Source organism: Calidris pugnax, unplaced genomic scaffold (genome assembly GCF_001431845.1).
Source record: "Calidris pugnax isolate Ruff unplaced genomic scaffold, ASM143184v1 scaffold30, whole genome shotgun sequence".
In the NCBI taxonomy this organism is placed as follows: Eukaryota; Metazoa; Chordata; class Aves; order Charadriiformes; family Scolopacidae; genus Calidris; species Calidris pugnax.
Genome location: NW_015090776.1, coordinates 245,244 through 269,461, shown reverse-complemented (window position 1 = coordinate 269,461; position 24,218 = coordinate 245,244). Strand labels below are relative to the sequence as shown.

At 36.9% G+C, this 24,218-nt stretch overlaps 1 protein-coding gene across 1 annotated transcript in view; it reads left to right on the top strand.

The window, feature by feature from the left end:
* The window catches only part of LOC106890775 (rab GTPase-activating protein 1-like), a 273,774-nt gene that overhangs the window by 62,611 nt on the left and 186,945 nt on the right, over positions 1–24,218 (top strand). The window lies entirely within an intron of this gene.

Genomic DNA, 24,218 nt, shown 5'->3' with positions numbered 1-24,218 from the left:
AGGAAGTTGTCTGCATGGGTGTTCCAGACTGCTATAGCTGGGATTGAAAGATTGGGAACCACTGGGTAATAGTAGCAAAAATTCTGTGCAGGATCAGGAAGTAAACTCACCCCTTGGGGTTCTAAAATTCTTGCCGCTGCAGGGTAGTTATGGACTCTCAGGAAAACCAGCAGAAATGTTGCTGTTGTCACTGTTGTCTCAAAAATGATCATAACGGCAGAAATGGATTAAGATAATGTTATGTGTTGCTCACAGAAAGTGTTGGATTTGTTATCTAGGGAATGAATCATCTGTCCCTACAAAAGTTCTAGGGTAGATGTTGTTAGTGAAAGTTTCCTTTCATAATGCCATTTCTTTTTGATACTTTTGATACTTAATTGATTGATACTCTTAATTTGAACTACCTGCTATATTTGTGAAGTTTAAAAGCATCCCCAGAGTGAGAGCTGTACTCATGACTTCTTTTTCCTTTACCAATAAAGAAGGATGTTTTGGTAGTGTAAATTTTTCTTTTTGACGTTGTAGTTGGGCTATATTTTCTTCAGAAACCATTCACAGGACATCTGTCAGCTGTATGTTGCATCAAAACCACCTCCATTATTTTGCTCTTGCTTTCCAAAAGTGGGGAAGATGTTTGTTTCACAGCGGAGGAGGGAGTGGAAAACTTCTAAAATGCAAGCCTTAGCTTGACGCTAGGGCCTCATGCCTTAAAAATACCTTTCTACACTTGTCCTTTTCATGATGGAAATATTTCAGTGATGTATATTTTGGAAGATGATATTGCATACAGTATTTAATATGAAATATTATATACTGTTATGGATTAGAAAATTAATCCTACTCGAAACTAAAGCCTTTATTCAAACTCAGGGGTTTTTTTCTGAAGTAAATAACTTTTATTCTGAAATCACAATTTTTTTTCTATAGTCTGACTGTATATAACTGCTGGTGCTAACATCATTTGCATGAAAGGATTCATGAAAAGAAATGAGCAGGAAAGAATCTGCCAAACCAAAGCTAAAGCCTGTTTTTAGGAATAGTTAATATTGGATGCTCCAGAAAAACTTGTCAGCTAATTTTTTTTTTAATGAATTATTATCTGATATTTATGTCTGTGAACACAACTTCTTTCAGATTCATTTTGGTGTGTTAGTAAGCTATTTTGGAGAGACTGAGAGGCATGTATTTATTATTCTTTGAATCCTACTAAAATCTTTGCTGTAGTGTTATCTTACGTGCGTCAATAGTAATATGCATGTTAAACTTCAGAGTTACATGGGTACTAATGATTGTTCAGCAGAACTGATTTATTTTTTTCTCCATGGTTTGTATGCTACCATCCCAATATATCAACAACACATACTTTATTTTTTCCATAATTATGTATTCTTCCCATCAAATAGCTTTCATCTTGATTCTTTCAGTTTGTGCATATGTTTACACAGATTCATTGTCTCCTCCTATTTTGGTCATTCTGCTTAACATTTCTCTCTTCTTTAGGCTTGCTTCTGGAAGCTGGATATTTTTGTGGGTGTATTGACTGCTTTAGTAGTACATTCTGTGAGCACGTGCATTCCTGAGTGTGTGTCTAAAAGATGCTCCTAGGTGGTTAGAGGTGGCAGTATTCTGCACTTGCGGTCCTGAGAATAAAGTGTGTTGAGATTCAAGGAGTAGGAGGTGGTATTAACATCTGCAAACTATCTATTTACCTCCTCATACATGGTAAATGTCAAACTGCTCCCTGTTACTGCCTAGTTCCCTCCAACTTTTCATGGCACCGTGCTGCTCTACCTCCTGGCTCATGGTAACAGCTCTTTGACAAGAGCCTGCTCTCCCAACACCCCAGTCCTTTCCCCTTTCTGGCTATCCAGCCTTACCTGCACCATTTGGCTAAATTGCTAATTGCAGTACCTCAGTGAGAAAGAGGGTATCTGGAAATCACTAGAAAAATCTCTACATCCAGGGATTTGCAAGAAAATAGGTTTATATAGATGCAGTTGGCGTTGTTTGTCTGGTGATCAAAAGAACCGGGCTGAACTGTGTACTACAGAGTAGTGTTTGTGAGCACTTAGAAGTCAGATTTCTTGACTAAGCCTTGACTTTAAAAGCATCTTTGATTACTTTAGTTCTCATAATCAAATTTTTTCCTAAATAAAATTTCAGAGGGCTAACTTGAGGGAGAAATCTTGGAAACTGTCATTTTACTATCACAGCTGAAAAGATGAACCTGATTGCTGGAATTATTAGTATTGAATATATAATACCCATTATATGATTACCTTTTATGCAGGAGAAATCTGGTAAAAATTGGAAATTTACTACAGTGTTGCTGGTTAACTCTTGGTGAAACTGCTCACTCGTGGAGAACAAGAATTGCTGGTACACCAAAAACGTGTTTCTTGTGGTGAACTGAAAGCAGACTCTCAACATTCACATGTAGTTTAAAGACCATGATACAGACACATCTGTTGTTCTACTCCGGTTGCATGCAGTTGGTGCAGAAGTAGCATGCTAGATGGGCCAACTATCATACACCTTGCTTAACAGATCTGGTATGCATGTTATTCTAGGTACATATCCATCTTTAAACAGAGCTCTGAAATCTACCGCAGTATTTCTTAGTTAGAGGAATGTTTTGTTAAATGTGTTCTGTAGGAGAGAGTAATTTGGGGCTTGTTGTAGTGTTTCAGTTCAACACAGCACAATAAAATCTCTGTTTTATTTAGAAAAATCAATACTGTGTTTATTTTCTCCAAAAAGCATGTATTCCAGTCCTCCACACTGGAGGTCCACAGGCTGTCAAGAGTCATCTAGTGAACTGTGTTTCCTTTCCTGTATGCAAGCATTCACACACTGATATGTTTCCCATCTCAGCGTTCCAAGAGGGAAGGGAGAAAGAAATCCTTCTGCTCTCACAAATCCTTTCTTCCTGTCAAGCACTATCTTGCCGTATCTCACGTCTCCTGCTGGGTTCCAGCTTGGTGATTACCATGAGCCTCTCAGAAATTTTGACTGGAGCACAATAGTAGGTCTTGCATACAATTTTAGAGAGTAGGAGTTGTGATTTGGCAGCTGCTTCATTTCTGACATATATGTAAATCTGTACTGTATGACAATTAAAATCTGCCTTAGTTACCTTTCTGGCATGTGTGCCGTAGGCTTTTGACCCTGCATGTGCATTTGACACATGCATGCTGCATGTGACACAGTAAAAGAAAGGGGAAAATAAAAGATGCACCAGCAGAGATAAGTACATATTTTTATGTATTTTTAAGGAAAATGGAAATGAGAGTGAAATCTGCTTGTGTGATGCTAATGAAGGGGTAATACTGGTATGTGTATATAGAGCTTCTGTAAAAGTGTGTCAGATCCATTTGTTAAAAGAAGGTAAGTAGAAAACCACGCACAAGCTAGGGTCACTTCATTGATGGAATTTTTTCTCCTGCCTACTTGACATTATTTCATGTTCAGCTTCACTGGTTCCTCTCAAGGTGCTCAGATGAATTTTTGCCATGACAAGATACATTTTGAGCTCAGATAAACTGCCCGGTGGCAAGTCCAGCCTGGTAATTGTCTTCAGCAATAGTTACACTCTGCTTTGCCCCACGCTGCTGCCCTTACTCCACACTGTCCCTTTCAGAAGAGGTGTCAGGCACTGACACTGTGTAAATCATTAGAAATCTCCTGTCACTTGATGGCAGACATACAGAAGCTTTACTGTAAAATACTTGTTGCGTCTGAATTGGGACAGATCTTTTATTCATTATATCTTATGCTGCCTATTGTTAACCTGCTTTTGTGTTTTAGGTGGTTTCATCCTTGTATGTGTTCTTGCTGCTGAATTTCTAGGGTGAGACTTCTTTCCATCCTTTTCAGTGTTATGGACTGGGTGTCTGTTTTGCAGTGTTGTTATTGATTACTGTTGAAATCACCTGAAGTCCTTTTCTCTAAGTTTAGAAAGTAATACCTGTCAGGGTTGTATGTAGTTGCAGAAGTAAAATAACAAAAGCAGAAAAAGAAGGCTGTCATTCACATTCTGTAGTTTGAAAACTTTTGGATGGACCATTTTAAGGTAGGATTTATGATTGTTAAATGTATCATTGCTGTGTAAAAGACTTTCAGTTTACAATCTGATTTCAATTAAGAAATTAACTGTATGTATAAAGTTCATCTAACAGCTTATGAAAACTACTTTTAAATGATGCTGCTGCTCTGGTTTAAGAAAACAAAACTTGTTTTAAATTTATTTTTTTTTTAAAGTACAATCAGAAGAAAAAACAACTTGGTTTCAGAGAAAGTAGGTGTTGATAGTATTATGTTACTCAAAAACAATGGAAGTTTGCATATGAATGTGAATGCCCATTTTTGAAATGGCTGGTGGCTTTGAGTTGAGGGTCGTAAAGAAAGACTGAATGGCTCTCTTTCCAAATGACTTATAAAAGAACCAAAAATAAGATTATTTTTTTATTGTCATAATTTCCTTTGGTAATATGAACACGTGCCCAGAACAGAGTTAATAGAACCAAAAATAAGATTATTTTTTTATTGTCAGAATTTCCTTTGGTAATATGAGCATGTGCCCAGAACAGTTAGAGTTAATAACTAATTAAAGGCTCAGACTTCAGAAGAGTTGGCCAAAAAATAGCTTTATGTGCTAACTGTGTAATGATGTTTTGCATCTGGGCCAATAATGTTTCAAGCCACTAAACAGAAGAGTGAAAATCCTAAGAAAATCATAAGTCTGAAGCAAATATGAGAGGCATTGATTTGGGGATTAAACATTGCCATGTTAAAAAACAATCTATCTAAATAATATAATAATTTGAAATTGGCACTAATCACATACAGGTATAATTCTCATGGAGTAAGGACCAGTTACATGAAAGTACATTCCATTGCTGCAGAAGATGGAAGCAAATGAAATCTAATCAATATGGAGCTAATAGATGTAGTTAATCTGTTCTGTTTGAAACACTTATATTTCTGATTCCTACAAGACAAATCCTCTCATTATACAGCAAAAAGAAAAAAATGAAAGTTAATTTTTGAGATTTCTGGCTACCTCTCAGGTTAAGCAGTTTTACAGGCCCAGATACTAAATTAAACTTTAGCACTTATTTGCTGGAAAGGACAGTAAATGATGGCAAATGGAAGCAGTCTACATACACTGATGGAATTACACATTTCACGTTAATTTTCTCCTATCCATGTAGTCACAAGCCCTATGGTGCATGTGTTCAGCTGCCTTGGCCAGGATCCGTGGTGTGTGGTGTGGAGGACAAGGAATGCTGGCCATAAAGTCATTCCTACACCTCTTGGCTTTCTCTTGGTTAGTGCCAACAAACTGGGTTTTTTGACAAGTTGATGGCAGTCTTTACGAGCCAAACAATTCTCATGGTGAGGTCTTTCCCTCAGAAGCTGCTGGCTTTAGCTGTGTAAATCTTAATCTTGGATGGTGTCGCTGCCCTGTGTCTCTCTTTCCTTATTGCGGGTGGTTTTGTGGCTTTCAGCCTGCTTTGGTAGAGATGACGTGCTGTAGCTTTGCTGTGGTTCTCAAACTGGCTGGTCGTCAGATCAATCTTAATACCTCTATAGAGTCAAACTGGCTGGTCGTCAGATCAATCTTAACACTTCTGTTCCAAACCTCTATAGAAAAGGAAGAGCTACAGTAGAGAAAAATCTTTGAAATTCTTGAACAGCTGTATTTCATTATTGTAAGTGCTTTCTGAGAACAGAAACTTTTTCATAGTGTTAGGACTATGAGGAGTCCTACAAATGGATGTCTGTAGGATGTCTCTTCTCCAAAAGGTGTAATAGTGGTCTTTTGTCCAAAATTAAAAGTTAAAAATAGGATAGCTAAAAATGGCAAGTGTCATTGTTGAAGTTTCATCATCTGCTTAAGTACAGCCTTCCATGTATTGAATTAACTTTAATCATCTATTTTTCTTAGTGCATCTATCTGCAAACTCATCTCAAAGGACTGAAATAAAGATCAGCTTTCATGTAAATGTAGTCTAGAAATGCATTTACTTTTTACACTTTGGAATTACCAAAACTCTTGAAACAAGAAAAAGTATTTGTGTCTTTGCTTCATACTTGATATTTACTTGGCATTTAATTTTTATTGCTAGCTTGCTCACATAGTTAGAAATGGAAAGTCGAGATTACAAATGAGCCACTGTGTCTATGCAAGTAGGATTAAATGCATTTAACTTTGAAACTGGCACCTTGATGCTTTGTTTGTGGTTGGTTGGTTGGTTTATTTATTTATTTGTGTGAAACTGTTGGGTTGAAACAGTTTAGCTCTGGATTGAAAGAATTACTTACATAGGAAGGCTATTTTAATTTGAGTAGAGAATTAATCAAGCTTGTTATTTGCAGCAATACCAAAGGATATTAAGTTAGCACTAGGAAGAGCAATTTTTTTTGGTCCCAATGGCATCCTGCAGGGTTCCACTGCTCAGTGTTCTGAGACTAATTAATCAGTAAGGGTGTCTAATTAAAAAGATGACTGTTCACCAGCTGCCACAGCAGGTTGGTTAATGGACTGAAACATTAGAGTATTTTTGTAGCAAATATTTGTGTTCAGAATGCTTCATCTGTTTGTCCTAATTGAAAATGGGGGAGTTTCTGCGTAGCGTGGAGTAACTTGTATGTTCTCTGCCCAGTACGGTGGGGAGTGACCCATTTCATCAGAGCTGTGTCGGTTAAGCAGGATGGTCACAAACGATGTGAGAGTATCAGGAGTAGCACAGAACCTGTGGGTTTCTTCTTGCAGCAGTTTTTAAAAAAAAAATGTGTCTATGAAGTGAAGCACTGTCATATTTCTAAATAGGCTGCTGTCCTGGACCAGAGCCAAAACCGGTACGGGTAGCGTCTTTTCCTTTGGCATGTGCTTGTAGCAAATAGCCTGCTGAAAATCAGAAAGGTCCCCCCTCTTGCAAGAAAGCATCCTGAAATCTTAGAAGATGGTACCTTACCCAGTTTATGATTACAATTATTATAAACAAATTTCCCAGCAGTAAAAGTTGAAGTCTTTCAGAAATGTTGATCTATTATATATTTGTTGTTCTACTTTTCTACTTGCATACTTTTCTACTTTATTTCCTCTCTCTACTAAGCAGGAATCGTCTCCCTTAACTTCTAGAGAGATTAGTTATCAAAAATGGCATAGCTATATGCTTATCAATTATAAAAGATCCTAGTATATAAGGATCAATTATCATTATCAAAACAAATTGTGCTTATTTTCAGTTCACTAAAAAGAGAGATAACTAATACTTGTTTTATTGCTTTTTGAATGAGATCACTTAGATATTAAATAAAATAATTCTAGAGGAACTGATCTCTTCGAGATGTATGTGCAACTTTTCAAGTTCCATGTTTCTTTTAAATTCAGGATCTCTAGGCAGTTTCTTAAGTTTTACTTTTCTCCACCTTTTCTGAAAGGGCAAGGATGAGATGGCTACTACTTAACTCTTCTCTTAAACTGAGATCATTCATTTAATGGCAAGTAGATTCTTGATATTTTTATAATATAATGTGTTTGCAGAGAAGAATCAGATTGTGTGCTGGTTGGATTGATAGGTTGCCTCAGTTTTGGTGTAAGTTGAGCTGTTAGTGTTGGCAGTCTTCCACTTGTTTGAATTATTTTAGAACTGCATACTGTGGAATAATAAAGTATATATGAACTGAAAATACCTTATTAGAAATTAGTGAAAAAATATTGCCTCTGTAGAGCAGAAGTTGTCAGAAGTTTAATTTTTAAATAGCTTCATTTAAATTCAGACTAAATTCAGATAAAAGGTTCAGTTTATTATGAATATACTGGGGCACGTAGTTTCATAGTAAATGTTAATATTACTTTTACAAACTGAGGAGTAAAGTGTCCCTAAAGTGAATTTAATTTGCCAAGTTTTGATTCATTTAGCGCTCACCTGGAGAAAATCTTTCAATTTTGTATGCACAAAAGGGAAAATCTTGTGCTCACTCTTCATCTTCAAAGAAATTCTTCAGTTTAATGACAGCTCTTGTCAGGGAAAGAAAGAAGTGGCATCCATTAGTAATTTTTATTTTTATGTCATCTTAATTTTAACTTCTAGGTATAATATTTGAAGTGGAAAAATGACGCTAATAGTACTTTTTTTTTCAGAGCCTGCAAAAAATGGTAAAAAGTTCTGCTACATTAAGAATTTTTCTGGATTTCTTTTCTGTGCATAGGTGCTTATGATAGCACTGAAACGACACTCTCGATTCCTGGCTCTTGGGTCCCTGTGTGTCCTACTGGCTCTGAAAGTCACATGAATTGACTCATTTGTTCTGATGGGTGGAGTGCAAATGAGATTTGCATTTTCCCTCTTGGAGACTGCATTCTGTTTTGTCTTTTTGAATTTATAATCCATTATCTACAGATACAGGGGAACATAGTTGCCCATCATTTCAAACGGAATGATAAAACTGGGTAATATCAGTATTATGGCCTGAATAGGTTTAATGATGGTTACTGGAAGAATTGATATTAAAATTGATACATCTCATAGACAGTGGATATATACACATTGATGCAGATAAAAAGTGTTTTTTTAGGTAAGGTGGAGCAGGGTCTCAATGTCTTGCTATTGCTTTACAGTGGAGTGCGCGGTAATAACTGGTAGTTCTGGTAAATGCTTGGCACCTCAAAGCTCGTTTTAAAAATCCATGATACTCTTTCCTAGATGAAACATTAATAGGTATCCTAGTTTAATTTGATTATTGGTTTGTTAATAGGTGTTCGGTTTTCCTGTAGCAGTAATGATGCTGATGCTGAAAGAACAGCCATAGTAAGAAGGCGTTTTAAACAATGGTGTTCTACACCACTGGGTAAAATGGGATCATTTCTGAAGTTGTCTGCAGCGTGTGTTGTCATTATGCAATGCATATTCATTCTGTGTGTATGCATCTATCTGTTACAGCGTGGGGCACAGCTTAGATGAAGCAAACTGTTATGTGTTTATTACCATTGCAAGAGAGCTGCTATTCCTGAGAGTGTAATTATTATTTTCTTAGGGTTTTTTTTTTTTATAAACAATCAACCTTCTCATAGTAATACTACCATTGCAAGAGAGCTGCTATTCCTGAGAGCGTAATTATTATTTTCTTATTATTTTTTTTTTAAATGATCAACCTTCTCATAGTAATACTCTCATTTAACTTACTTCTTCCTAACCATCCCCTGCTTTCAAACGAAGGTTGCATAACTGGCATTCAGGAGGCTGCATTACTCAAAGGCTGCAGCTGTTGAAGGTGAGAGGAAGAGACAAAACACAGGGGTTTTTTTTATGTTGCTGTAATGGAGCACTTAAAACGAGAGGAATTAGGTGATGTTATCCATATAATATCTACATACTGGAAATCAGAAGACTGCACTGAAAAGCAGAGTAATTGGATTTCTAAATGGCTAACGGATTTCTGCTATTGCACATGTAAATAAACAGTAATGTTTTCCTGCAAGAGAATTTCAGGCCAGCCTCAGTCTGCTCTTGAAATAAGAAGGCCATTTGTGTGTCACTGGGTTGCTGAACTGCCACGTTGGCATGTGCACGTGGCTTGCATATGCAAATGCAGTGACTAACTAAAAATTACTATGCCTCTTGAAAATCTGTATTACTAGCTGTAATTTGTATTTGGAATGGTTTCTGTCAGGATTAAAGCAGAGGGCAACTTCCGTGTAGATTCTGTGTTGCGTGATTTTTGTTTTTTGAAAGGTTTTTTCAACCCATCAGGAGCTGCTTTCTCTAAAATACCAGCCTGGGGTCCTGGACTTGCTTACACAGAAAAAGATGCAAAGTCAGTCTTTAAAATAACCAGTATTTCCTGTGACTGTTCTATGAAAGTTAATGTTTCAAAAATCTTAAATACATTTATTTAAGAGAGCAGACCACATTTCCCTGATTATTAATTGCTGGTTTCAATATGTTAATATTTGATGCTGTAAGAATTAAACAGAGTGCTTGCTTAGAGAGAAACACTAAGAATCAAGTATGCTTTATATCTAGGGTTTTTTTTTTATTTCTCCAGAGAATCACTGATAGTGTTTAAAGTCTCTTAAATTGTCCTTGTTAACATCAGTACTGGTGGTCATCATTTTATGAAAGCATCTTTTACCCTAGCAGTGGGCAATTCACAATAATTGAGACAGTAACAGAAATCAGACAGGCTTGAGCTGCACGTGTAGAAAAATTAAAGCATGTATGAGTGATGAATCCATCACTTAAATTCAAACTGGAATTTAATATAGGGGTGAATCCTGATACCATTTTCTACCTTAATTTATACATGACGACTTTATGATAAAACCACAAATGACAGCATTATTCACACGTTCTTTAGGGTATTCTTCTAAGGGACTGAGCTAGTATTGCATTTTATAGTAATCACTTCAGAAGAGGTGAGGGACGTATAGATCTTCATTACAGCCTGATCTGTTAAAACATTTTTTTTTTCCCCTTTGTAGTGATGAGTATGCTCACACCAATTAAGAGTAATTTCCCCTATCAGCAAGCAGATTTGCAGCTGCTGAGGTAAACTAACCAAAAGGAGATCAATTGCAGTCTGCTAGTGCATATATTCTTTCTAATAATCTTTTATGTGTGTTTCTGTGGACGTACCCAAATATTTTGGCAGCTAAGAATTTTTTCCCTGTGAATTTTCATCAGTTGTTTTTCAAACTGACAACTGAATATTGATGATACGGAGCTTCACTTTTTTTTTAATCATATGCTGCATATGACAAAGCCATCTTCATATGGCTGGTTTGTCTCAAAAGCAATCCAGTTTCAAAACACAATCTTTTTGGACTAGATAATAGAATTTACAACCTGGATCTAAAACTAAATTGTCGTATACATGGGGTGCGGTTTCAGGCTGTGCCTTATCCAGGCTGTCTGCTTGCCAGAAGACATTTCTTTTACTGCATGTTCTGTCTCTTCTGTACACTCTGCCTAGCGATTGCAGGGCTGCTACATCACAGTAATTTCTACATTTTTATTTAGAAAACTTCCTTCCCCCCATTTCTCTGTTACAGCAATGAGATTGATTTGCTGTGTAGCTGTGTTGTCACCAGCTGGGGCAGGGCAGAAGGGGCAGGTGAGACCATTTTTGAGCTAGCCTTCAAATAGCCTTAGTTGCATTAATGTCACATTGCAGTCTAATTAAGTGTGCTTCTTATTACCTATATAGCAAATGAATTAAGGATACCTTTTGGAATGATGCCACCTTTCTTTTGTGAATTTGTAAATGTGATTTCAGAAAGCACTTTTGGTCTTTGTTGTCACACCTTCCAGGATTTTCTTTGCCTTTCTATGAAAATGCTTGTTCTTAAATTCTTCTTTTATGGAAAATTGAAAACAGAGAAACATATGTTAGGGATAAAAATGTGCCTGAAAATGTTAGTATAAATATTCTTCTAGGATGCTTTTTTATATATATATATATATATATATATATATATATCTGTTATCAGTGCAGAATGGCTATACCTGATATAAAAAGAAATGGGACTCCGGATGCTGAATGCAAGCAATGGATTTACGTAGCTGTCACTTAAGTCGAGTGATATTTAGATGTTTTCTTGGAACTCAAAGACTTACATTTCAGGCAACCACGTACTTGATGAAGTTTAGAATATTATCCAACTAGGAAACTGATTTCATAGAAAGCTCAGAACACTGTGTCTTTTGTCTTCAGTAGCTGGTTGAGTCAGCAATAAACCTTGAAAAGATGCATGTACCTCCTTTAGGCTAAGCATTAGGTGGAAAACCTGTAAAACTTTGATTTTTAAGCCTTGGTATTCATATGTCTAAGATTTATCCTGACTGATGAGAAGTTATGTATAGTGACTGTGCACATGGAGTTTCCTTTGACTTTGCCACAGATTGATTAGTTAATGTATTTCACTACATTATTTGCATCTCTGAAATACCTGTGGCTTCAGGTGATGCTTAAGACGGAATGAGTTAACTGTGTATCTAGCCTCAAGGATTAATACTGAGGCCAGGGAAGGAAGACTACAGAAATATACTTAAATTTGTGTTATCCTTGCTGCGCTGCCTTGTGTGTTCTTTGAATTTCCAGTGTTCATCTCTTCATTTTTGTGCTGCAATAAAGAGTTAATTGGATTCTTTTCCCTTAAGCACAAGTGAAGGACGAACCTGACTTTGTATTCTTGGCCGTGCTACTCCTGCATGCTGAAAGCTCTCGTGGACTGGGCTGAGAGACTTTTTGTATGGGTCAGAAAAGAGCTAGGAGTAATGCTGGTAGGAACCTTGATTAACTGCAGTGAAGACAAAACACAAGGCACATACTGTGTTACAATATTAACTTACAACTGGGATGCTAGTGCATACTACCTACGTGGTTCCAGTGCAAATATTTCCAGTATGAACTACTGTTTCTAGTCATAGTTCTCTGAAGTATCTGTTAAACGCATTGCTTCATTGTAATTAAGGCTGAGTATGGGCTTTGGAACATTTCACGGTGTACAGTTCTGTTAATTTTTTAATAAAAGTATCAATTTTGACAGTTCAACGAGAGTTGGATGGGAGACAGTGAGTTCTCTAAGATTGTTGTGGAAGTGCTTGTTTAGCTAGGAGCCCTGTAATGACGATCGAGCACGTGTCAGACATTTAAATATGTTACGATCTTGTAATTATAGTTGTCTTTGATTCCATACATATGAAGGGGCAGAACTCTGCTGCTTCAGACAAGTGAATTTTGGTATACCCTAACTTTTCAGTACTTAACTAAAAGTCACTTAATGATTTTAGATTACATAGCACCTTTCTATCATTGTAAAGACATAAATACTGTCCTGTTGCTGTCTATTTTAAGAATAAGCTGATACATTTTATGGATTTAGTAAGGTTGCCAGGACGTTAATTAAATGGCATAAGGTGTGTATTTCTTCATACTGACCATGCGAACTTCAAATGACTAAATTTCTGTCCACCTTGATTTCCTTTTTTGTACTCTGTAGAGGTCTCTGAAACTTGTACTAATTGTGATCTCCAAAGCAGAATCCAAAAAAACCCAACCACTACGTGTCTCTGAAGCTCTTGCTGAAAATTGAGTCATAGACGTTATATTTTAAGCCAGCAGAATGTTTGATTATTCTACTTTTGACTGCCTTTAAAATTCTAGTTGCCATAACAACTTTATTTCTTTATTTTTAGCACATCAGTTGCCATAACAATAAAATATAGCTTTTTGAATGTAACCATTTTTTCCTCACTTTTTTTGCTTTGTTTTATAAAGAACCTTCTTTTGGGGGGAAAGGAAATGTAGCAAAGCTTTTCCCCTGGGAGCACTTTGGTTAGAACATAAGCTGAAATTTATTTTTTTTATTTTTTTAAATCTAGCCTTATTCCATGGCAATTTTTTGGCTACTGACTATTTTCATAACTTATGCAGGAAAAATTAATGCAAGTCACCATATAAAGCCTTTGTAGAAAATTACTGTTGGGATTTCATTTTTATGTGTTGTAGGTAATGTATTAGAAAACCATAACTGTTAGAGTCATTTCCAACGTCTTTATTTCATTATATGGAATGGTTATAAATAAGATATAGGCAACTGCTACTGATAACGGGAAGCATTTTTCTTTATGTTGTTGAAAGCATAAAGAAAAATTCTGTTTGCTTGTTTTCTTGTTCTTTACTGGTTATAAATAAGATATAGGCAACTGCTACTGATAACGGGAAGCATTTTTCTTTATGTTGTTGAAAGCATAAAGAAAAATTCTGTTTGGTTGTTTTCTTGTTCTTTAAGATTGCTTTAAAGATTACTATTTAAGTTTTGTAGTGAGTAACTCCACTTTTTATTCTTTATCTAATTTTTCATTAAAAGTATGAGAACAAATTATGGTCAGTTTGTTCCTGCAGCAGCCATTGCAGACATGCTGGGAAGAAGGGTGTTCAGAAAACATGCTGCGTGTCTTTTCAAGCCAAGTTAATTCTAGTGGCCATATAAAAATGATGGCCACTACTGTCCTACAGAAACATAGCAGGTAGGACCCAGTGCTTCCTTTTATTCCTGTATGGCTCTTCCCAGGCATATTGTTAATTATTTAGAAGCCATTATTTAGTACAGTGTGGTGATATTTTGAGTTTTGGGAAGTTATATGTCATATATCCTAAAAATATATGAATAAAGAGATTGACATTTAGCTTCCAGCTATAGTTTTGAGAAGAGGGGAAAGGCTTATGTGTGAATTTAATATTGGTGAAAGAAGTTGGACTTAAACTTAATCTACAGACTTGACTTCTATATTCCCTAATAATGTCCTTTCCAAAAGGACTCATATATTCTCTTAAAAATGCTGTCTTTATATGTAACTTATTTTTAGTACTGATAAGGTATATGTTTAATATCTTTTTTTTTTTTATAGATGGCAAATTATGTAAGGTTTGGTATTTCTTTTTAAAAAAAATACTAATTTCTCAGTTCATAACATTTTACATGTGCCAATTTCTATCTATAAATATAAATGTCCTCATTATCTAATACAATCAAACTAAGGCAAAATTTGCTAGTTATTGGAAGTTGAATGTATTTAGATGTTATTAATCTTGAAACATAGTTCTGAGATGTGAGATGATTTTATAAATTTTAATTAGCTAATTTTTAACTCTGGAAAAAAAGTCAGTAACTCTTGCTTTCAGTGGCATTTTCCAAACTTATCTATCATTGCTGGGTTCCATGTCTGTGAGTTACCCAGGAGTCTACTTCAACTGCTACCATTTGCAAATTTTCCCTCTGGACCCCTCTGGGTAGGAAGCTATTCCTGATTCTTTCTCATATATGGTTACCGATGCAAGTGTGTGCTGATACAGACTCCATGCTGTAAAAGAATATAAGTGATACCTCTTCAGCAGTTCCAGCTGGGAGGAAAATTTGGTCTAAAGGAAGCTGAGCTTAAAATCCATATAAAGAAATTGTGCCACGCTTCAATTTATAAATAGTTTTCTTGCTATATTCTTTCCATGTTCTTCTTTTCCATTTCTTTGCAAAAGCGGTGGAATAGTAATACTGAGTAACACTTTGTTTAAAGATACTCTTCTAAAATTCACAATTTACTTTGATTGTTTTCAGCTTTATTGTTCTCAAGAAACAGTGGAACTGGATTTACTAGTCCAGCTTTGGGGTCAGTACCATGTGCTCCTCAGTAGATCTCACACTAACTCAAATAGTGAATCTTTAGTTCTTCACTGATTTTTTGCCTACACCGACATTTGAAGCTATGACTTTTTCTCCTGAATGATCCCAGTTGTTCAGTGGTTTTCTGGGCCACCTCTTGTCTCCTTGAAGGAAGCACTATTTTTAAAAATCTATTAAAAGAAAAGCTTAGGGTGGAATGTGCCAATTATGTACGCAAATCAAAACGTAAATTGGCCATGTGACTAAGCACGTGCTTCCAGCCAGCCCATCTAGATTAGATGAGATGCTCTGGGAGAACATACTGTGACCATTTAATCTACACCGCGTCCATGAAAAGTGGATTTGAATCTGTTTCTGACACGTGTCTGTGAATTTGTCACATAATGTTAGCTGCCAGTTAACCATTTTTAGAAAAGACAATTGGAGTGAAGTGGATGATCCTGAAGGGGTTTAAAACTATTTTTGAGAAGATAAATTATGCACGGGAATGTTCTCTGTGTTGTAGCTTTCAGCACAAATTAAAAGTAAGTTGCCAAACGTTACGGTGGGGAGGTTTTTATCATACAGGTTTGCTGTTGGGACGTGCAGAAGTATGGTATTGAGATGGAGAAGGATTTAGGAGCGCATGCAGTGTTGATCACACGGTAGTTCATGGATGTGTGGCCTTGGCTTTGAGTTCTGAGGAACAGTTTGAGGATGAAATAGAAGTGATGTTCTTGGGAGAATTTAAAGCAATAATACTGGGTTCTTGTTTATTTGTTTTTAAAAGTCAATGAAGAGTGAAAGTTGCATTTGCATGTACTACAACATTATTCTTTGCTGCGTCCAAACTTGTGATTTTGAAAAACCAACAGGCAATTACGATTTTGATCTTTGTATCTTAGTAGTTGCTTTTGCACAGGCCTTAGAACTTGGCTTCCTAATCAAGGCTACAATAAAATATTCATCATTTGAACTCATTAAATCAAAATTTGTTGCCTTTTAAAAGGTCATGCTGTAGTTTAAGAGAACTCTTTGGCTTGCAGTATGTGGAAAAAAAACCAAACAAAGTAGGTAATCATAGTCTTTGGGATTTTTTTTTTTTTTTTTTTATGGTAGCCTTAAAATCTTTTATTCCAGCTCTGCTAAAATGGAGTTACTAATAATATAGACTGAGCTTATGCTTCTGCCAGGCCAGTGGGAATCCTTATGAACATATACTTTCTTGTTGCCCAGTTGCAATATGCTTTTAGCATACCAGTAGCTATGGAATATAATTCCTGGCTTGACATAGACAAAATTATTAGTAAGAACACAACTATGTCAAAACATGCTCTAAAAAGTTTAAATGAATGCAGCATTAAAAGGATCGTCTAAGTATTATTTTAAAATATGAGAAATTATTCCCACAGGAAAAGAAAGGGTAATACTACCTGCACTGTTCAGACTATTCTCTACATTTCAGTATTTTTTCATTTACAGTTCTTTTAATTGCTGTCTTTTGTCCTGTGATTTAACAGGTGAAAATCTGAATTGTCTCTTGACAGCAGTGTAATTAATAGCTAGTTCGTTTCCGTTCACTCTAATGTACTTCCATGCAGAGAGGCCGTGTTTTGTGTTCGGGCAGCTGCACGGATAGGACATGGTTTGTTTGTTATACTACTTGAAATGCAGAGGGACAATTTTAAATGAAATGCGCGTTCTTTTAGTCTGTCAGTGCACTGTCACAAACCACTAACTAAACATTAGTCACGCAGTCAAAAGCAGGAGCTAAAGGAAAAGCGATGCAAAAACCAGGGCCCTCCATCGGGATGCCTGGAACGGTGGTAGGTAGTAAGCCTGGATTCTTTTGCCAGTATACTCTTTTTTTTTTCTTTTTTTAACTACTGCTAGTTTAAGGGCAGGTGGATTAGTTTTAGTGGCAGACACATGAAACTGTCTGAGGGCAGATATCTTAATTTTTTTGTTTTTCATACCATCCTAAGACATTTTCTTGTTTTTTCCATTGTCCATTTAAATTCATTTTGGAGCTTTTCTTACCATATGTGGTCAGCTAGTAAATAGCATCCTGGTTTTATGTGCTGTTTGTTTAAAGCAAATGCTGTGTTTAATTCCTGAAAAGTGCAAATTATCACCATTCATTAAACTTCACAGCATTTCCCTGAAGTAAATTAATTTCTTGATATCACCATTCATTAAACTTCACAGCATTTCCCCGAAGTAAATTCAGTTCTTGATAGTTTATTGCAGAGTGTTTTATTTCTGTTGATCTGAGGCACAGAAGTTCGGTGGTATTTGTTGCTCCAAATTGAGCTTGTAAAGTGAACTCCATTTGTCATAGGAGCATCAAGATAATCTTGAGGGAAGCTCCTCCTGAAGAAAAATGTTCTTTAATGTAAAATTCAGAAAAGTAACCATCTAATCCACGAGATCACAATAATAATGTTTAAAGGGAAATTGTAGCAATTTATGCCAAAAAGTTGCGTAATAATTATTAAATACATGAATAATGTTAGTGGCTAATTTAAAAGTCTCAATCTTTAGAAGTGTTTGATGTTATAACAGTATGAAAGGGCCGGGGTTTTAAACTATTTTTGAGAAGATAAATTATGCACGGGAATGTTCTCTGTGTTGTAGCTTTCAGCACAAATTAAAAGTAAGTTGCCAAACGTTACGGTGGGGAGGTTTTTATCATACAGGTTTGCTGTTGGGACGTGCAGAAGTATGGTATTGAGATGGAGAAGGATTTAGGAGCGCATGCAGTGTTGATCACACGGTAGTTCATGGATGTGTGGCCTTGGCTTTGAGTTCTGAGGAACAGTTTGAGGATGAAATAGAAGTGATGTTCTTGGGAGAATTTAAAGCAATAATACTGGGTTCTTGTTTATTTGTTTTTAAAAGTCAATGAAGAGTGAAAGTTGCATTTGCATGTACTACAACATTATTCTTTGCTGCGTCCAAACTTGTGATTTTGAAAAACCAACAGGCAATTACGATTTTGATCTTTGTATCTTAGTAGTTGCTTTTGCACAGGCCTTAGAACTTGGCTTCCTAATCAAGGCTACAATAAAATATTCATCATTTGAACTCATTAAATCAAAATTTGTTGCCTTTTAAAAGGTCATGCTGTAGTTTAAGAGAACTCTTTGGCTTGCAGTATGTGGAAAAAAAACCAAACAAAGTAGGTAATCATAGTCTTTGGGATTTTTTTTTTTTTTTTTATGGTAGCCTTAAAATCTTTTATTCCAGCTCTGCTAAAATGGAGTTACTAATAATATAGACTGAGCTTATGCTTCTGCCAGGCCAGTGGGAATCCTTATGAACGTATACTTTCTTGTTGCCCAGTTGCAATATGCTTTTAGCATACCAGTAGCTATGGAATATAATTCCTGGCTTGACATAGACAAAATTATTAGTAAGAACACAACTATGTCAAAACATGCTCTAAAAAGTTTAAATGAATGCAGCATTAAAAGGATCGTCTAAGTATTATTTTAAAATATGAGAAATTATTCCCACAGGAAAAGAAAGGGTAATACTACCTGCACTGTTCAGACTATTCTCTACATTTCAGTATTTTTTCATTTACAGTTCTTTTAATTGCTGTCTTTTGTCCTGTGATTTAACAGGTGAAAATCTGAATTGTCTCTTGACAGCAGTGTAATTAATAGCTAGTTCGTTTCCGTTCACTCTAATGTACTTCCATGCAGAGAGGCCGTGTTTTGTGTTCGGGCAGCTGCACGGATAGGACATGGTTTGTTTGTTATACTACTTGAAATGCAGAGGGACAATTTTAAATGAAATGCGCGTTCTTTTAGTCTGTCAGTGCACTGTCACAAACCACTAACTAAACATTAGTCACGCAGTCAAAAGCAGGAGCTAAAGGAAAAGCGATGCAAAAACCAGGGCCCTCCATCGGGATGCCTGGAACGGTGGTAGGTAGTAAGCCTGGATTCTTTTGCCAGTATACTCTTTTTTTTTTCTTTTTTTAACTACTGCTAGTTTAAGGGCAGGTGGATTAGTTTTAGTGGCAGACACATGAAACTGTCTGAGGGCAGATATCTTAATTTTTTTGTTTTTCATACCATCCTAAGACATTTTCTTGTTTTTTCCATCGTCCATTTTAATTAATTTTGGAGCTTTTCTTACCATATGTGGTCAGCTAGTAAATAGCATCCTGGTTTTATGTGCTGTTTGTTTAAAGCAAATGCTGTGTTTAATTCCTGAAAAGTGCAAATTATCACCATTCATTAAACTTCACAGCATTTCCCTGAAGTAAATTAATTTCTTGATTGATAGTTTATTGCAGAGTGTTTTATTTCTGTTGATCTGAGGCACAGAAGTTCGGTGGTATTTGTTGCTCCAAATTGAGCTTGTAAAGTGAACTCCATTTGTCATAGGAGCATCAAGATAATCTTGAGGGAAGCTCCTCCTGAAGAAAAATGTTCTTTAATGTAAAATTCAGAAAAGTAACCATCTAATCCACGAGATCACAATAATAATGTTTAAAGGGAAATTGTAGCAATTTATGCCAAAAAGTTGCGTAATAATTATTAAATACATGAATAATGTTAGTGGCTAATTTAAAAGTCTCAATCTTTAGAAGTGTTTGATGTAATAACAGTATGAAAAGACCACACAATAAACCTGCAAATGTGAGTGCCCACCTTTCCCTACTGATCCACCACAACACAGAAAAAAAATATATTTTTGCCAATTTCTTTTCCTGTGTCACAGCATCCTAATTATCTAACACTTACATGATTCTGGCTAATATTTGCCTCATTAGAAACAGTGTTGGAAAAGGACCGGGGCTGTGAGTCCAGCAGAGGGGCAGGCTGCTGAAGCAGAGCCTGCTGGAGTAATAGTAAAAGGAAAAGGGATCGGTAGCTCCCTTCCACATCCTTCACATTTTAGAAAGCTACTGTCCCCTTCCAGCCTCTTACCTGAACTCCCCCCACCCATTATTCCACATTATACCGGCCCCTTCTTTCTTCCCCACCTTATAGAGTCTACCCTGTTGCTGCCATCAAATTCAGTTTCACCTTTAATGTGGAAAAGGCTTATATATAGGCTTTGGGGATTATTTTTTTCCTGTGGCAATGAGGTAGGTGCTCCACGAGAGCATCTGCATTTCAAAAATATAGCTGTGCAACTTGTGGCAGTTGGTCTTTTTTGCAGTCACTTGAGTATGAGGGCCATAGCATTGTTAAATGATTTATGGTGTTCTTTATCATCGTGGGGTGAGAGAAAGAAGGAAAGGAAACTGGTCTGTGAAAGCAAAACTGATAAATGAGAGACTATCAGGTGGTGAGATATTTCATGGGTTTAAACTTTCTACAAGATGCTGTAGTTTCCTTGAGAACTAACACATTTGGGTTTTAACCACTGGCCCAAGTGTGTTTAGTCTTGGTGATGATCAAGACAAACCGCAACAAGAGAAATTCAGAGCAGATACTGGTAGTCATGGTGGAATGGTCAAATGTTGGAACAAGGGCCCAGGCAAGCTGTGAAAACCCCATGCTTGGAGATGTTCACAGCTCAGCTGGGTATAGGACCAAGTGCAACCTGGCTTAAATTTGATGTTGGACCTGACTTTGAAGTTGGCCTTGCTTTGAGCAAGGCGTTGGACCAGATGATATCCAGAGGTGCCTTCCACCATAAAGTGTTTAAAAAGTCTAAGATAATTTTGATAAAAAATAACAGTTATACATATATATACGCACACCTCATATCTCGTATTATATGCATTATATATCTCATATTATCTCATTTACTCAGGTGAATGTTTCTGTCTATTCTGTGTAAGCTAGAGCTTTTCATGGCAGTTTTAAATAGAGAGCTGTAGTGGATGGGTTTTGGGAAGAGACTTTATATTCCAAATAACAAAATAAACTGATTTCTGTTTTAAAAATATAGCACCAATATGGATTCGGAGAGCAACTTCAAACACTAGCCTGATGTAAAAAAACCCAACAACCACTTACACAGGCACACACCATTTTTAAGGCAACTACTAATTTTTCTTCCTTCTCTCCCTCTTTAAGCTGCAAGCTCTATAGAACAGAATTTTTCTGCAGGCATTAAAAGCAAAACCAGGGTGTCCATAGGATGTGGTGAACAAGCAAATGCCAGAGGTAGTTAAGATAAAAATAGAGCAAACTGAGGAAGCACTGTTGTTCTATGAGCTAAGGAGAAAGTGGATAAAAGAATACTTTAAAAAAAAAAGGAGTTGGGGAGAAAATGAGCTGGTTTGTATGTCAACATTGTCATTCAGGTCTGCATATAAGTAAATAACTCTTATGTTCTTCATCCCACGCTCTCAGCTGCATCTCCCTGCTCTAATCAATGTCTTTTAAAAAGATTTTTACAGAAATTATTGTTGTCCATTTAACCCAGCTGACCATCCAATATTTTAACATGGAGAGCCCTGAAAGACTTCAAACTAGAAATGAGTGGTGCGACCGAGATGCTGCTTTGTGCATTGCAGGAATTGCTTCTATCAGTCCTGTTGCCTTATAAAAAAAGGATTTAGCAAACAAATACTCCTATTCCCTTATGAACAGAAGAAATGAGTAATAGATTGTTTCCATGCTTGGAGATTCTAGGTCTACCTCTGTATGGATTTTTTTCTGCCTGAGAAGCTTTATCTCACTTCCTTCCAGGGTCACACACATCACCACTGCTTTCAAAGGCTTTCTTTTCATACACATACTTGACCTCCTACCATGTCTCTGTTTTCAGCTGGATCAGATTGTGTGAGTCTTCTGTTTTGGGTGGTAGTTCTGTTGTTTCTAGCTGATGTAATTCATAAAGAAGGTGTGGAGTTGCTCCTTCTATTCAGCTGGAAGGAGTCCTTAGTCCTTCTGCTGGACATAACCAACTATGGAATTTATGCCCCATGTAAAATACTGCCTTGGTGACAGCCATTAAATTCTTCCAGCATAACTGTTTTCTCTTTCTCACTTCCTTTTCTTTATATGCAAATAATAAAAATATATATCCCAAAGCAAGTTTTATTTAAAACTGTGCTAGAGTCCCGAATGTGACTCAATCTACAAATAGAAAACTTTTTCCATATAGCTTTTTAGTCTGCTGTCTCTGATAAAACATCTCAGTATTGCCACATCTTGTAAAATTCTGTCTGTAATTGCATAGTTTTCGTCAGGACTAGCTGATTGCTGCTTTAATTTTCACTTGCCTCCAGATATCCATGAAATACAGAGCTGGTTAGTGCAGTCAGTCTGTGGCAGCTTGCATTTCTTCTTAGGAGATGCCTCTGGGAGGTGGGCTGCGGGAGTAGCCGAGGTGATAAAGCCAGTGGCAGCTTGCAGCATGACTTTTTGGGGTTTTTTTGATAGTAAAGGAAGCCTGCTCATATTTCCACAAAGAATTCAAACTTCCTTACTTTTGTATCACTTTGTTCCTTATAATTCATGGAAGGGAAGCATTTTACCTGCATTGAAAACCAACCAGCAGAGGTTGCCATTGATTTTTTTTCTGTTACCTCTTTCTTACCTGCTTTAGCAGCAGCCGGATTTCTTGTGAGAGACCTGAAACGTTTGGCTGCTACAAGGGCTTGTTATCAGAGTTTGGTGTTCTGAGCACAGAGTAATAGGCACTGCAGTTTTGAACATCAGCTGGATCTGACCTGTGAGCAAGGTGACTCGGTGGCGGCTGTAACATTTGGAAGCTTTAGCAGATACCTATATTCCAATCTTATATCGAACAGGATGCACTGAGCATCTCGTTCCTGTGGTCCACTTAGTCTTAGCTTTGCCTTTGCTTGTCTAACATGCCCTTCTGTCTTGGAGACGTTCTAATGTACATTTTAAGATGTTTTGGCCCTTTGTGTCTCCCACAACGAACTGGCCCGGGGAGGGGAGGGAGAAGTACTGCTTGCTGCCATGCCTGTGACACCGTTGTTTGTTCTTCTCCTCCTCCTCCCCCATAGGAGGAGTGGGAAGAGGAGGAATAAAAATTGCTTCCTATTGTTCCGCCCGTGGTATGGAGAGCTCTGGCTTAAAGCTGTAATCTGTTGTTGCAGACACTTACAGTTCTGAGATATTGGAGTGATTTTAATATTTTCTTCAATCCTGCGATGGAAGAATTTGGAATTATCACATGCCAGTATGGCAAAACACTCTCACGCTTCTGCATTTTATGCTGCTTCACGTTTCTACAGACTTGTCATTCAGCCTTAGATATTTGCTCCAGGCTATACTCGAAATACAAGATGTTAACCCAGGAGCAGCTTATTAAAATTTTGCCTGTGGTTTGCCTCGGAACTAGAAGAATTTAAATCACTGTGGTTTCTAATGACTTAGGTTGTTAAAGCCTTCGATGCTGTTCTTGACACATGTATTTTACTGGTCTGTAGCCCGAAATAGTGTTTCATGGTTGGTATTTTGGTATCTAAATTTGCTTTTTCTCTCTGTGTCTAAGGACGTATGGAGTGTCTGTGTAAGATAACTTTGATGATTGTACTTCTGTTACTGGTTTTATTTTTAGGAAGCACGAAGTAAACAAAAGTTCTGAGTCCTTAATCAGGGAATAACAGCATCCATTTGCATGAATAGAGAGATCAGATAATTGGGTTTAAAAGTCTGTGCTTTGGAAAATAATGTGTTACTCACCAGTATTTGTATTACAACTGATGTTTGTGATCAGTTGGAGCAATTAAAAATTGGTACAGTATTGAAACCGGTTGCAGATGAGTTTTAAAATAAATCTGCCTTAAGGATGAAAACAGTGAACTTTTAAGGGACAGTGATTTTTGTCTGTTAAGCGGGACAAACATTTGTGTCAAACCATGGCAAGTATACACAGCCTACACAATTTAATCAAACATTTAAATCGCGTCCACCCACCACGGACGAGATTTAAATGTTTGATTAAATTATGTGGGGGGAGCGGGGCTGCGTGTCCTGTGGACTTCAGGCATCCGTTCGGGTGCCGTTCGGGTGCCGTTCGGGTGCCGTTCGGGTGCCGTTCGGGTGCCGTTCGGGTGCCGTTCGGGTGCCGTTCGGGTGCCGTTCGGGTGCCG